Raw genomic sequence first — 15,823 nt, forward strand, 5'->3', positions numbered from 1 at the left:
AAGGCCAGCTGAACCTGGGATCTCTGAATGGGTCTTGACATTCTTGCCAGGAAGATGAGTGTCAATCACAGTTCTGCCAGGGAAACAGCATCTGCTGGCAATGTGGTCTAGAAAATATGCTTTCTGCTCCTCTCAGAGCCAAAATTCCTACCCATTTCTTCGAAGTCCTTCTTAGATAGGGACCATGTTCAGCTGAGTGACAGTGAAGCAAAATGGCAAGCCAGGAATACATTGCCCTGCACACATCCTCCATTCCCATGGATGGTTTCTCACTGGCACACAGGAGGAAGGGAGGAACCCAAATGCATCATTGTACATCAAGTCAGACGTGTTGAGGGATGAACAGATCTCACGGGGATATGGAAACCTCCCCTGAAAAGCAGTTCAGAGAAATCCTGAGCTGTTTTGTGCTGCTAGGCATGAAGATGCTCAGGATCTTCCACAGGTGCTCAGCAGGCAGCAGGATTGTGCCTGGATGTCTCTCTGCAAATGCCAGTGGCTCATCTGAGAGCTCTGGGAGTGACTGACACTGCACTGAGAGGGGCCACAGTCCTGCAAGGGTCTTTCATCAGGAGCAAAGAGCAGCCTGGAGGGTGGGCAATGCTGGATCTGTACCACTGCGTGCTCATCCTTCACCTGAATGTGGAGCTGCCCCCAAAGTTGCCATGGATCACTTTTTCTTTTTCTCCTCTTGGGTATATTTTGGAGCAGCTCTTCTATGTGGCTTTTGATGATGATCCCGTGGGAAGCAGCCATTTGCCTGCTGTGCTATCCTCACAACTAGTACTAACTCTTCATTTCCTTCGGTTTTATTTGGGGTTTTTATATCTGTTTGTTTGATTGGTTTGCTGCATGGGTTTGTTTGTTTGTTTGTTTGTTTGTTTGTTTGTTTGTTTAGGTTTTTGTCTGAATTGGCTTGAGTTTTTGTTTGCTTTTTTAGAAATGACTGGGGAAGTTGGCATAGCCAAACTCAAGAAAATATAAACCAGGATCAGCTTTTCAGAAATTCCTTTTGGCTGGGTTTAGCTGCATCCCCCAGGCTCAGGATCACTAGTATATTTTCAGGTTTTGCTCTGCATCATCAGCCTGCCCAGACTCCGCTTGGTGTTTCACAAATGGAGAAGACAATGGACATTGTGCCAAGCTTCCTTTCAAACAGAAAAACCTGGGGCAGCATGACAGAAAAGAAGAAAAATAAATCACCAGTTAGAACAGAACCAGTGTCCCACCATCTTCCCATCCACTGTTATTAATTTTGTACATTTAGAGACAAAGCTGGGTCTAAAGCTTGCATCTCTCAGTTCCTGATGCTATTTGCTACCCTTCAGCCTTGACTGGCCCTGATGTGACTGACTGCTGGGCAAGTGGGGCTGGGGATGCTCAGCCTGGAGAGAGGAGACACTGGGAGGCCTCCCTGTGGCTGTGCAGGACTGGAAGGCTCCCGCAGGAAAGAAGGGGACAGAGTGTTCAGCAGGGCCTGTGCTGACAGGACAAGGGGGATGGCTTTCAGCTGCAGCAGGTTGATTGAAGCTGCATCTAAGGAAGCTGCTCTTTTCCACTGGGGGTGGTGGGGCACTGGCCCAGGCTGTGCACAGAGGTTGTGCATGCCTCATCCTTGGGAACAGGACTCTGAGCAGCCTGCTCTGGGGGAAGATTGCTCAGCTTGGAACAAGATGTTTCTTCAGGCTCCCTTCCAAGCCCAACCATTCAGGGACTCCATCATTCCATGGTCTCCACTGTCCACTTCAGATGGAGCCTGGGAACTGTGATGTCACAGCCCAGGCTCCAGCTGGAACGTCCAGCGCCCAGCAAAGGGCACAACACAACCCTTGGCCGCTGTGTTGACACGCTCTGCACCTTGCTCCTGCCCTCGCCTTTCACTCTTCTTATCCCCCCGATACCCCGATCATTCCTGACAGCTCCTGAGTGCCTGGATTTCATCATCCAGCCCTGCAGGATGCTCCCCTTTGTCCTGAGGAAGGTATGGTGCCATTCCATGGAGGTGGACACCCCCCACCTGCCCAGGTGGGCTGGAGCTCTGGGGGGATGGAGTGGGACAGGGAGCCCACTCTGAGGTTTTGCTACCTCTGCAGGCTGTCCCAGACGGAGAGGAGGAGATGGAGGTGGATACAAAGATTGATATGGATGAGGAGATGGAAATTGACGGAGAAGACTCTGGAGAGGAAGAGATGGACGTGGATGTGGATGAGGAAGAGGAGATGGATGTTGATATGGAAGAGTCCATTGAGGACATGGACATTGATTGAAAAGGTGAGGAAGAGGCCGTGATCTTGGGCTGAAGAGCAATGCCAGCAGCAGGACAGGCAGAGTGGGTCTCCTGCTGCCAGGCTGGGGCTGGGCTGGGTGCTCCCTGCTCAGGGACATTGTACCCAGGGCACTGCATTCTGGTGGCCATCCACAGCCTGTCCTGTGCCTGCTTTGCTCCGCACAAGCTCCATCCCAGACCCAGCCAGGCTCAGTTCTGGTAGCAGAGTCCTGCTGCTGTGCCAGTGTCTGCCAGCCTGGGGGCACATGGAAGAACCCTCTGTGCCTGACTGGAGTGACCGTGGCACTTGCTTTTCTTCCAGGAACAGTGGACATCACAGACAGGGACACCTACAATCCATAAAAGGTTTTTTTCCATTTTCTCAAGCCACGCGTTGGGCGCCACTAACTGTATTTGTCCTGGTTTAGGGCAAGTTTGGGAGATAACCCCCAAAGGGGCTTCTCTACAAAAGCAGATTCAATTGCCCCTCCCCCCTCCAACCGGTTCGGGAGAAAATATCTCCTTGCAGAAAAGTGGAAAGAAACCTGTTTATTAAGCAATAGAAACCAAACAATATTAAGCAATAAAACTTCTCACTGATCCAAGGAAAGCAAACTCAGAACAGTCCCCTCCCCGGGTTGCAGCTTGGCTCACTCAGTCTTTGATCAGTCTCTCTGGTGCTGGAAATGCTGCTGCCCAGGCCCGGCCAGGGGCCACAGGTGGAGCTGCCGGTGCTCTTCTGGGTGTTCAGTGCAGAGCAGGCTTGAACAGGTCCAAGAAAAAAGGAAAAAATCACAATCCGGAGAACTTCTTTGCCTCAGCTAGCTAAAACTAACTAAAAGCAAGAAAAAGGGAAAAAAGGAGCTCTGTCTGGCTGTCTGTCCATCCGCAGACAACACAGTCCAGGAGCAGGAATGTGGAGGAGTGAGAGCAGTCTGAAAACAAACTGTGTGCTTCTTCCCTGCCCTCTCCACTGTCTGGAAGAGAGTCTTAAAGGTGTAAAAATTATTCTTCAGTATAAACAGAAGAAGACAATTGAGGATAAAAGCATCATATAGTCAACCCAGGACATTCCACCCCTTATCCCCATATCGTCGGCTTACTACTAAAACTAATATATATTTTAAGTCTACAAACACATACATTATACATCTAATATACAGCTATACACAGACAATGATGGCAACATTCAGCAAACAGTGATATTTATACATGGTTCTCACCCAACAATCAGATCTCCCTGAGGTACACATCGTGTTCTTCCATCTTTTTGCATTATCCACCATGTGCAACCTGGTTCCTGAGCAAAAACAACCCCGCGAATGGGTTTGTCTGTACTCGAGGCAGGATTGATCCAAACTGTCTTCCCTAACAAACCCCTGACATGTACCACTGGGACTTTGTTTCCATCTATACTGTGCAAAGGCTCAGATTGGGCAGGGCCCACTTGGTTAGTAGAGCCTCGGGTATTAACTAACCAGGTGGCCTTTGCCAGATGCTGCTCCCAATTTTTGAAAGATCCCCCACCTAAGGCTTTTAAGGTGCTTTTTAGCAGCCCATCGTACCTTTCCACTTTGCCCGAAGCTGGTGCATGGTAGGGGATATGGTACACCCACTCAATGCCATATTCTCTGGCCCAGGTGCTGATAAGGCTGTTCTTGAAATGAGTCCCGTTGTCTGACTCAATCCTCTCAGGGGTACCATGTCTCCACAGGACTTGCTTTTCCAGACACAGGATGGTGTTACGGGCAGTAGCATGAGGCACAGGATAGGTCTCCAACCATCCCGTGGTGGCTTCTACCATTGTGAGCACGTAGCGCTTGCCTTGGCGTGTCTGGGGCAGTGTGATGTTGTCAATCTGCCAGGCCTCGCCATACTTGTACTTGGACCACCGCCCACCATACCATAGGGGCTTCACCCTCTTGGCCTGTTTGATGGCAGCACACATCTCACAGTCATGGATTACCTGAGAAATACTGTCCATGGTTAAATCCACCCCTCAGTCTCGTGCCCACTTATAGGTGGCATCTCTCTGCCCTGATGACCTGAGGCATCATGGGCCCATCGAGCTAGGAATAACTCTCCCTTGTGCTCCCAGTCTAGGTCTATCTTGGACACCCCTATCTTTGCAGCCTGGTCTACCTGCTCATTGTTTTTGTGCTCCTCATTGGCTCTACTCTTGGGGACATGGGCATCTACATGGCAGACCTTCACAGGTAGCCTCCCTACCCTGGTATCGATGTCTTTCCACTCTTCAACAGCCCAAACTGGTTTTCCTCTACGCTGCCAATTGGCCTCATTTCCACCTCTCCAGCCATCCCCACAGAGCGTTGGCTGCCATCCATGAATCAGTGTAGAGGTAGAGCTTTGGCCACCTCTCTCTTTCAGCAATGTCCAGGGCCAGTTGATCAGCTTTGAGTTCAGCAAGTTGGCTTGATCCACCTTCTCCTTCAGTGGCCTCTGCAACCTGTCGTGTGGGGCTCCATACGGCTGCTTTCCACTTCCGATTCATTCCTACCATGCGACAGGAACCATCTGTAAAAAGAGGATATTGTGTTTCTTCCGCTGGCAGTTGGTTATATGGAGGAGCTTCTTCAGCACGTGTCACTTCTTGTTCCTCTTCATCAGTGAGACTGAAGTTTTCACCTTCTGCCCAGTTTGTAATTATTTCCAGAATCCCAGGGCAATTCAGCTTTCCAATACGGGCGCGCTGTGTTATGAGAGCAATCCACTTACTCCATGTAGCACTGGTGGCATGGTGGGTAGAGGGAACCTTTGCTTTGAACATCCACCCCAGTACTGGTAGTCGGGGTGCCAGGAGGAGTTGTGCTTTGGTGCCTATTACCTCTGAGGCAGCTTGGACTCCTTCATAGGCTGCTAAAATTTCCTTCTCTGTTGGAATATGTTTGGCTTCAGACCCTCTTTAGCTTCGACTCCAAAATCTTAGTGGTTAGCCTTGAGTCTCCCCAGGCACCTTCTGCCACAGGCTCCAGGACAAACCATGGTTCCCGGCTGCAGAGTAGAGCACATTCTTCACATCTGGTCCTGTCCTGACTGGGCCAAGGGCTACCGCGTGAGCGATCTCCTGCTTAATCTGGACGAAGGCTTGTTGCTGCTCAGGGCTCCAGCGGAAAATGTTCTTCTTACGGGTGACTAGATAGAGAGGGCTCACGAACTGACTGTACTCAGGAATGTGCATTCTCCAAAAACCTATGGCACTAGGAAAGCTTGTGTTTCCTTCTTGTTGGATGGTGGAGACATTGCTGTGATCTTGTGGATGACATCAGTGGGAATCTGATGTCGTCCGTCTTGCCACTTCACTCCCAGAAACTGGATCTCTTGAGCAGGTCCCTTGACTTTGCTCTTCTTGATGGCAAAGCCAGCTTTCAGGAGAATCTGGCTGATTTTCTCTCCTTTCTCAAACACTTCTGCTGCCGTCTTCCCCCATACAATGATGTCATCAATATATTGCAGATGTTTTGGAGCTTCTCCAGGTGAAGGCAAACTGTGGCCTGCATTCTGCTGCCAGCGGAGTGGAGAAAAATGCATTGGCAATATCAATAGTTGTTGGGAGCTTTGTAACAAGCTAGCTCCGAGCTAAAGGTCACAGTGAGATTAATTTGACCGAGATAGAGAATGAGGGGAGTTGCCATTCCAATTAAACTGTGTCCTTGGCCCACAGATGAAGAAATGCACAGAAACAGGTGGTAAAGCAAAACAGCTTGGGAAAAGTAGTGATAGTTACACCAAAACAGCACGTAGATAGCTGATAACTAATTAGCCAATGGTGAGCTGGGATTTTGCACTATGTATGAGCTAATTAAAGGGTGTATAATAATCGGTGATTCGGGAATAAAGACGAGACTTGTCGATCATCATATGGTTAGCGAGTCTTCCTTCTCCATCAAATGACTGACCCCGACGTGAACCCATAAAACGACTACGGACGGACACGGCTGCCACGGATCGGGAAGTAGGAGTGGGTCCCTCTGAAGCAAGGGGGGGACGGCAAACGATCCACTGCGAGTTCGCGGCCCTGGGAGCTATATAGATAGTCCCAGCCTACGTGCTTCCGGAGTCTGAAAGCCTTGCAACAGCGCTGATTAGAAATGGAAAGGCAAGCAGCATATGATTTATTTACTTGCTTTTTAAAAAAGCAGCAGATTAAGGACATAGACTTGCAGAAAGAGCTCCCACAGTTGTTAGCTTACGAGTATGCACAAGGAGTTTCTCAAAATCCTTATATAGTACATGAATTAACAGAGTGGCCTAAGTTCGGGACCAGGAAAGTGACGGGGGCCGCGGGAGAGCCCGGGGCGGACGCGGCGGCGAGAACGCGTATGGTGGCGGCGGCATGCTCGGTGCTGGCGGCGGTCCCAGCGGTGCAGCGGCGGAGCGGACCGAGCGCTGCGGAGGCAGCATGCTCGGTGCTGGCGGCGGTTACGCGCACCGCGGGTCCAGTGACACGCACGGTGACAAAAACTCGCACGGCAGCTGTCCGTAGGGAAAGAGCACAGATCGCGAGGGAAGTGCCAGCCGGGGCCGGGCCAGCCAAGGCGAGACGCGGGGGCCGAATACGCGGCAGCGTCAAGCGCAGTGCCAGTGGTAGCGGCAGCGGACGCACACCAGTAACGCGAAACCCGAAAGCTGGAGCTGGGAGGGCTTTTTCACTTTTTGCAACCGCACAAAAGCACCAGCGGTGTGGGACATGCTCCCGCAGGCTGCGGGTGTTGGCGCAGAGCCAGGGGGAAGCAGCCCGAGCGGAGATCCAGGCGGAGCGGACCCCAAAGGAGATCGCGGCTGCGCGGGTCCGGGCGAGGGCATTCCTTTCCACACCCCCGAAGTGGCCCAGGCTGAAGCTGTGCCCAAGCAGGCGGAGACGGGCGCGGGCAGACATTCCTCAGGGCACCGCCCTGTCACAGCTTCCTGGCAACCACAGCAGCCAGCCCATCACAGCAATTCAAACAAGTGTCTGAGAAAAAACAGGTCAGGAATTTTCTTCAAGATCAGGATGGAAAACTTCTGAAAATTCACACAGTGCTTCATCATGCAGCAGATGTTATACGGGGCATTTCACCCAACTGTTCCACAGGCTTTACAGTTAGTTTACCAGTTTTTTTGAAAATGTGTTTGCTTTTCTAAAAGTGATTGAGTATTTGGGTTTGATAGCTTTAAGTTTGATGACTTCATTGCCTTTCCCTTGCCTGAGGCGGGAGCAACCTTTTAGGGGGGCAGAGTCTAAGTAAACTTCCTAGTTTCTGTTTGGACTACATGTGAGAAGATTTAAACTGTAATATTTCTGTATACTATAGTCTTTATGGTCTTTGCTCTCTTCTATTCATTAAGAGATGGCATTAGATAAATGGATGTAAATGTGCTAATTGTTTTTGTACTGTCCTTATTTTAAGTGAAATTATTTGTGTTTAAAATTATCTGTCATCTTTCTCAGTTTTGTTTTTAAATATCTATGCAAACTGTCCGGCTTTACCAGCCTGTTATCCTTCAGTTAATGATTGTTGTCAATCAGTAAGAAATCTCAGTGTAACAATATGCCAGAGGAACTGCTTTTATTGTAAAAAATTATTCCCAGGGAAACAAAATGTCATGTAAAGATGAAAGTATTAGTAAAGATTCAATTACCCAAGGTGTCTTGGAAGACAGAGCATTTGGAAAAGGTCAATCAGACCCTGTTATGGGGTCATCAGTCGATTCCCCAATGATTCAAAGTTTTAAGAATTATTTCTATTAAGTTTATAACCTTTGTTATTTTTAGTTTTTATAAGTAATGCTGATAGATAGTGATTGTTGTTAATATTACATGAATGCTTAGAAAAGGGGTTGTCTTAACTTCCTTGAACACTTGCTGTTGATAAGTTGATTACATTATGTGAATTCTCTGATTTTTGTGATAAGAATTATTATTAAGGTATTGTTGTAGTATTTACAGCCAGCTTTCATGTGTTTTTCTATTGTTTTTGTGTGATCACCTGCAAGACACGTGTCTCTTCAAGATCCTGTCTTTTATTTCCTAACTATTTAGATGTTTCTGAAAGTTTTTATCCAAATTGCCAGTTTTGTGGTTCTTTTAATTATTATTACAGGAATACTCCAGCAGAGAATTCAAGAAGTTTGCTTGAAGTTTGGAAAATCTCTGTCTTGACAGAAACTTCAGAAAGATTCAATTGTTTGATAGTTTGATTAGTTTGTAACCCTAAGGTTTCTTGTTTATAACAGTTGTTTTTAAAAAGTCCTGTTTAAAAAATGTGTTAAGTGACACTCACCAATTAGAGTTTGGGCTCTGGCCAAGCTCTAGCTCTATTTGGATGGAGTGACTGACAATCAACCCAGATGTTTTCTGCATCAAAAAGTATTCAAGTCCTTTTGACTTGGCGATTTGACCATCTATGATAGCTGAGCCATTTTCAGAGGGAGTTGGGGGAAACATGAATCCGGACATGATTTCTCCAATTCTCTGTCATTTTAAGGTTTATCAGCTGTCGCAGACTCTGGGATAAAAGTTCAGTGTTGTAATGTTTAGTAATTTTCTGATCTTGTATGTGTTGTTGATTGTGTGTATTATCTAAATTGATTCCTAATTACTCTTATCTTAACATTTCTCTATGTAACATTGCAAAATGAAACCAGGACCCATTCTTCACCTCCAGGATTTTGAGAAGATTCTTCAGTCCTGCAGGGACGTGGGATTTGTTTGTGTTTTAACAGGTGCAAAGTCCAGAAGGATTTCAATGAAGAATGTGTAACTCTATCAAGAGCAAGAGAAACGTTGACCATTCAACAAGCAAAGAAGACAGACAGATATTGGACATGCTGTCTCAAGATGTACAAAGTGTAAGTCATGCAGTATTGCAGAATAGAGCAGCAATGTATGCTATAGGGATATTAGGTGTAATAGTATTGCTAATGCTTGCATTACCATGCTTGCTTAATTGCGTACAAAGAATAGTGAGTCAGATGATGGGAAGGGCTTGGAAAACAACACTTCTGGCCCAAAAAGAAAACGGGGGAAATGTTGGGAGCTTTGTAACAAGCTAGCTCCGAGCTAAAGGTCACTGTGAGATTAATTTGACTGAGATAGAGAATGAGGGGAGTTGCCATTCCAATTAAACTGTGTCCTTGGCCCACGGATGAAGAAATGCACAGACACAGGTGGTAAAGCCAAACAGCCTGGGAAAGTAGTAAGTAGTTATACCAAAACAGCACGTAGATAGCTGATAACTAATTAGCCAACGGTGAGCTGGGATTTTGCAATATGCATGAGCTAATTAGAAGGTGTATAATAATTGGCGATTTGGGAATAAAGACGAGACTTGTCGATCATCATATGGTGAGCGAGTCTTCCTTCTCCATCAGTTCTGCCCTCTTCCTGATGATGCTGTGCACGGATGGAGCCCTGCCGTGCTTTCAGGATGCTATTCTTGAAAACTTCCAGCATTCCCAGCCCCTGTGCTCTCCATGGATGCCTGTCATGGAATCCCTCTCAGCTGGGTTCAGAGCATCCTCAGATTGGCTCTTCTAATATCAGGGGTGGCACAGTTTCTGGAGGATTCCCATGCAGAAAGACTTAATTGTACTTGTGATTGGAAATCCAGTTTTGTTTGATCAGCTGCTCTTACAAAGAATATGTACCAAACTCTGGAATGGTGAAAAGCCACTGAGCAGGAGATGCAGCATGGTGCTTCATTGGGAGGGGCAGGCAGGCCATGCACATTCAGGGCATCCCCCCCATCAGAAGGACATGAATGTTGTCCCTCTCATCCCTCCACCCCACAACCAGGCCTGACATCTCCTCCTCTGGAGTGGAGTTTTTCCTGTTATAACGTCATCTCATGCTTGGTCAGCACGTGAGAAGAGGCTGCAATGGCTTCTGATGCCACCTCCATGCCAAACACAGCTCCATTGGGTGCTGTTCCTCTTTCACAGGTTAACTTCCCATCAATTGACCAATCCATTGTCTCCTAAGGGTCACATTCCCACCAGTTCATCCATAAGGTTTCCTTCACTGTCTGTTCTTCATTGTCTTGCTGATGTGCACAGCAGCAGATCAAATGTGGCAGGGCCTTAGACACGACTTGGCTCCTGACACACAGGCTCCTTGTGCCACTGCTGGCCTTCCGTGTGCTCAGCAGGATCTGTAACTGCACAGGGTTGTGGAACTGCAGCTTCAGCACAGGGACCGTGCCAGCCTGAGCTGCCCTCGTTCCTGTGCACAAAACACGGTGTGTGGAAGAGAATGGCAGCAGGGGCCTGTGTGTCCCAGGGCCCCGGATTTGCGGCGCTTCAGCTCCACAGGGATGCAGGCAAAGTGAAGAAGCCAAACCGTTTATTAATGAAATCCAAAAACAAGGGGTGATATGGGAGGGGAAGAGGGAATGGGCAGTGTCTGAGGGCTGGAGGGAGGGAGGTATCTACAGGCAGGGAAAGGCCAGAAGCCATGCGAGCTTCCCACAGGCTCAGCTGTACCAATCATCAGCTGTGCCTGGAGCTCCAGCGGCAATGGGAGATGGTGTCCTGTTCAGTGTCTCCTGCTGCTGTTCTTGGGACACTGGTTCACCGCATCCTGAAGATGGACCTAATTCTTCAGCTCTTCTGGCAAACCGGGCGTGAATATTCAGGTTTCAGTGGGACAGACTAGTGTCTTTCCTTGGGACTGAAATGGCTGGAACAAAGAAGAGAGCCACAGTCAGCACCCACATCTGCATGAATCCTAGGAGACCCTCCTGCCAAGGTGTGCTGCTTTGTGCACCCCAGACATCATGTTTTGGGAGAAGCTGCTGGCAGCTTCCTCCGTGTCTGCTAGGAAACCAATCAATGGCTGCCTTTGGGAATTGATAATCTGGAAAGCTGTACACAAAAGCCTCTGTGAAAAACACATCTTAAAAACAAAAGAAACTCAGGGAACTTTCTCTTTTCCCTTCTGGCCGACAAAGAGGTAAGACTGCTGGCCCAGCCAAGGCCTGGCTGAGGTCCATGAAGAAGAAGTCCTAGATGGGAAAGATGAGGAGATGCCTTTAGTTTTAGGCCAAAATTCTCTTGTAATTCTCCTGTATATGGAGAATGATACTTTTTTCCCTATAACGCATTAAGGTGTGGGGAGATGAAAGTGTTCAAATGGTAGGTATTGAGCAAAGACCTCCATGCTAAAGTCAGCAGATGTTAAAGTAGCTGAGATTCTTTGAGAAGTTTCAACAGAGACAGAGAGAAGAGTGATGAAGATCCTGTGTCCCCAGGAACAGAAGATCTCTCTTGCTAGAGATGAAGATGATTTTAGAGAACAAGAACTTTGCTTTTGAACAGCTCATCTTTAAAACAGTAGCCCATAAGTTGACATGCCACATAAACCCAGCTGTGGGAAAAGCTTGTGGAAAATGGGAGTGATTTCAGCATTGCACATTTCCCTGGGTGGCTGCTATTCATGGAAATTGAGAGCCACGAGAGAACTGTTTTCTTATGGAAAAGTCTCCATAACATTAATAAGAGGGACTTCTCTCCTTAAGCAAAGAGACAAAAGACTATTGCAGAGGTAGTAAACTGACTCAACATTTTGGTTTGGTCTCTTTACATTGTCAGTGGTAAAGAAAAGGTTGTAGGGGGAAGAGAAGTGTTCCGAAGGTTTTCTTCTGACTCTTATTACTCTTTCTTTTAGTTACTCTTAAATTGTTCTTCATACCCTTTTAAAGGCTCGAGCCTGCTTTGGCTTTCTCTTAATTCTATCTCAAAGGGGAAATGAGTAAATACATTCTGGTGAGCGAACTGCTGATTAACCAGCACTGAACCCACCACAGCAATTGGCACATTGGCCAGGAAATCCTAAATTGGCAAAGCAAAACCACTACATCAAGGGTGTCCCACTCAGCTCTTCTATCGGCCAGAAGAGAGGAGGGGCCCACGGGATCAGCCACAAGACGCTGGCCACGAATCCCCCCAGCAGTGTCCCTGCAATCGCTCTGTGTGCTCTGGCCACGCCATCCCTCATGCACACAAGGAGCGAAGCCCACCGCAGCCGGGACAGGGATGGCAGCTCCCTGCCCGGGCATTGCAGCTCTCCCTGGCAGCCCCGCTACCAGCCCGCTGCCCTCACTCACCCTGACTGTGGAACTGGAGCTCTTCCCTCTTCCTCGACAGGTAGCGCGTGGCCATCCCTGTGAAGGCAGAGCCTGTCAGGGCGGCAGCGGCACAGCTCCCTGCCAGCGGCGCTGCCAGCGCTGCGGCCACACGCCCTGCTGGCCCGGCAGGGCTCAGCCCGGGCCCTTGCCGCACGCTGCCGCCCAAGGGCACGGCTGCCAGAGGGCGGCAGCAGCGCCCGGGCCAGGCGGGGCTCCACGGCGCCGGGCCCGGATGGCGCTGCCGGGGCAGCGGGCGGGGCTGGGGCCGAGCTGCGGCGGGCCGGGGAGGGAGCCCGGCCTCGGGGCTCACCCATGAACCTGATGGCCGCCTCTCGCAGGGGCTCCTGGGGGCTCTCCAGGTAGCGCAGGGCCCGGCGCAGCTGCTCGGCCGCTCGGCTCGTGTCCTCTGCCAGCTGCAGAGAGCGGCAGCAGGGAAGGCTCGGCGCGGGCTCAGCCCCTGTGGCGGGCGCTCCCTGCGCCCAGCCCCGGCCTCCCCTGTCAGGATGCTGGCCAAGAGCGGTCCTGGAAGTGGAGGCACAGGTCAGGGCCCATGGTGTTCCCTCAGGATACAGCAGTCCCGAGGGTTCTCCCTAATTCAAAGAAATCTGCAGACAAATGCACTGTCCACCAAAAGCCCTTTTCTTGAGCTGACGGGAGGGCAGGGGTCTGCACCCCACCAAAATGCTTCTCTGCCATGTATAAATTTCAGTGGGTTGATGTAGGAATTGCATCAAAAATACCATCCATCTTTACCCTGCTGAGGTGATTGCATAGGCAGGGGGTTAGAAATACATTCTGTCAGATTCCTGTACTTGAAGCTGATGTCCAGGCGCTGGCCAGAGCGGTCTCCATGCCCTAAAGCAGCACTTCTTCCTCATGCCTTCCCTGCACAGGGCTCATTGCCTACTTGCCCTTCCTTCTTCTGCTAGAATGTGTCTAAAGCTTTTTTCAAGTCCCTCTCCTGTCAAGTTAGGCCCCCAGGTTTTTCTTATGCTAACTGGTGCTAAGTACTTCCCTGTGTCTGTGCTAAGTACTTGTTTGCTTATGTGAATTGCTTGTGCTTATGTCAGACAAAGGCCTTGTTTCATCCTCCCCTTCTCTTTATCCTGATGCAAATTCTTTTGCAAGATTCCCTCCACAGTCCACAGGACATATGTACTGTTATGCTGCTCTTTTAATTTTCTACCACATCCATAGGTTCATGATGGTTTAGAGGAGGGTTCATTTTTTTTTTTTTTTAAATTAGTACTCTTTTGCTGAGGAAGCTAAAAATCTGAGGAGCTGTTGGTGATTGCAGATTTGTCCATCACAAGAAGACAGCTGACTCATGATGTTCTCTTTATTTCTCTATTTTAGTGATGATTTTGGTAACTTCTTTGATACCAATTTGAGTGTCCATAAGGCTCTGTGAGATGCATTTTTGACTTCTGCCACTGGCCATTCTATATTAGGCTGGTACAGCATTTGTTTTAGAACATCAATGTTCCTTCCAGTTTGGAATTTGGGTGCTTCATGATACACATCATACGCATTCTGCATAATCTCAAGAGAAGTTATTGTGTGGTGCAGCTCAAGTCACATCCACTTTTGGTTGTGAATTACAAATAGAGAAGTTATTACCATTAGCAGTTCCATTTAATGAATCTGTTGTAATAGTTGTGCAAGCAGATCTCACCCAGGCACATCCCCTTCCCACGTAACATACCTGTGACTGTGCATGGGTTACTGGGCTCATTTCACAAATACAAGGGCTGCCCTCAGTGTGCAGACACCGATCCTCTCTGTCAAGCCCTGCATTTTTGCACACAAAATTCAGTGCATCCCTTGGCACACATGCTTTGATACTAAGAGTTTGCCAGTTTCCAGTTTTCTTGTTGAAAATGGCCCAGACATTATGCTGAACGGGACTGAGAGTTACATGAGTTCTTATAACTCCAAGGGCCAAAACTGGAATTACACAGTATTTTGTTGCATTCTTAATGGTTAATGTAAAAGACTGCAGGGTTCTGTTCATTCTATGTGAAACTGACCAATTGCCACCAAGTGTGGAAGTGTTTTTCAAATTCCTTTGTGGTTTCATTTTTAGGCATGATTTAGTTAATTCTCTTGGCAATTTCCCCAGCTCTCCTTTTTCTAAGTTTTCCTGAGATTACAGACTGTAGCCACAGCTGAGCTTGTCTACACTGAAATGCTAAAGAAATGTTACCCTGTAGTTTCCCCATAAAGCCAACAACTGCTGGAAACAATCCTGCTGTGTATTGTTGGCCAGGGTGGTTAATAGGTTAGCTGCCAGGCTGTGGGTTTGGGCAAGTGTTAGCAGGGCTGATCTGAGAGGAGTTTGTGTCTGTCCAATATAAGAACTCACAGTGCTTCATTTATTAAGACTTCTTGATCAATAGAATTTCATATTCCCAGTTCAGACCCAAACTGTCCCCTTAAGCCTTTTTTAGACCTATGATTTGGTGTCTGGGAATGTATCCATGTCTCCCAGCCTTTTAGGCTTTGCTGTATGAACGGGTAGTATTGCTGTTTAATTTTGGTTCTATTAGCCTCTATCTTTACATCCAGCTTTTTCAGAGAGTACTGTGGATCTAAAAGCAACAATTGTTCATTTGTTTTTCTTACCACAGAGTGAGAGACTATATTATTTCACATATGGGTCCCATGCTATGCCATTCTTTGCTAATGTAAAGTTGTTTGTTTTAATTTTAAATGCCTGTTGTGTGACCCATTCTGTTTCGCTCCTTGTTGAGTACCCAAGGCATGGTAACAGGTTTCTTCAGATACATTGCCTGCCTTTAGGCAAGCGTTTCAGAAACCTTCAGAAACCTTCCACTGGCCCCTGGTAGTATTACAAAAGATACTTACTTTACTAAATTTCCCACTACAAATGGCTGAGTATTCTGAGTACCTCAGCCCATAAGAGGATGTAGTTGTGCTGTCAGGATTTCATTCATATCTGGCTTGCCATCACACGGTCATGACATTGGGCATGATATACCCTAACAGGATGATTGTGCTCCCGGCTTCCCCTCCAACTGGATTGGTGACTATTTCTGATGGCCTGGAATATGCCAAGAATGAAATTCAATTCTCAAAAGCAGATGCTCTGTGAGACCTGTTCCATGTACTAAGCATACCAACAGGACAATTTATTATTCTAGTGGCACAAGAGCTGCCTGCTGGAAACAATATTTGTTGGGTTGCATTCCTGGCAGGCTCAATTCCTGTATCTCTGTGTGATGATGGTCCTCCCACCCCACTTCTGTGCCCTGCAGAAGAAGGGAACTATCTTGTGCTAGGTTATAGTCTCCCATTTTAATTTGCATAGCGCAAAATCCTGATAGGAATCACATGAGAATGGATTCACACGCTGCTTGTTAGAAAGGTCACGGATGTGCATGGTCACAGTAATAATCCCAACTAAAAGAGG

At 48.0% G+C, this 15,823-nt stretch overlaps 1 protein-coding gene across 3 annotated transcripts in view; it reads left to right on the forward strand.

Moving 5' to 3' along the window:
• LOC135288497 (YTH domain-containing protein 1-like) overlaps positions 1 to 2,806 on the forward strand; it is a 52,281-nt gene extending 49,475 nt beyond the window's left edge. Inside the window, exons 1-3 of one of the 3 annotated variants that reach the window (XR_010351560.1) lie at positions 1,835 to 1,981; positions 2,094 to 2,271; positions 2,589 to 2,806. The gene's annotated coding sequence lies outside the window, so the exon portion shown is untranslated. Of the gene's footprint in view, positions 1 to 1,834; positions 1,982 to 2,093; positions 2,410 to 2,588 lie in introns of those variants that run through there. The other 2 variants (XR_010351559.1, XR_010351556.1) reach the window with 2 other exon arrangements.
• The last annotated feature ends 13,017 nt before the right edge of the window (positions 2,807 to 15,823 follow it).

Source organism: Passer domesticus, chromosome 33 (assembly GCF_036417665.1).
Source record: "Passer domesticus isolate bPasDom1 chromosome 33, bPasDom1.hap1, whole genome shotgun sequence".
Lineage (NCBI taxonomy): Eukaryota > Metazoa > Chordata > Aves > Passeriformes > Passeridae > Passer > Passer domesticus.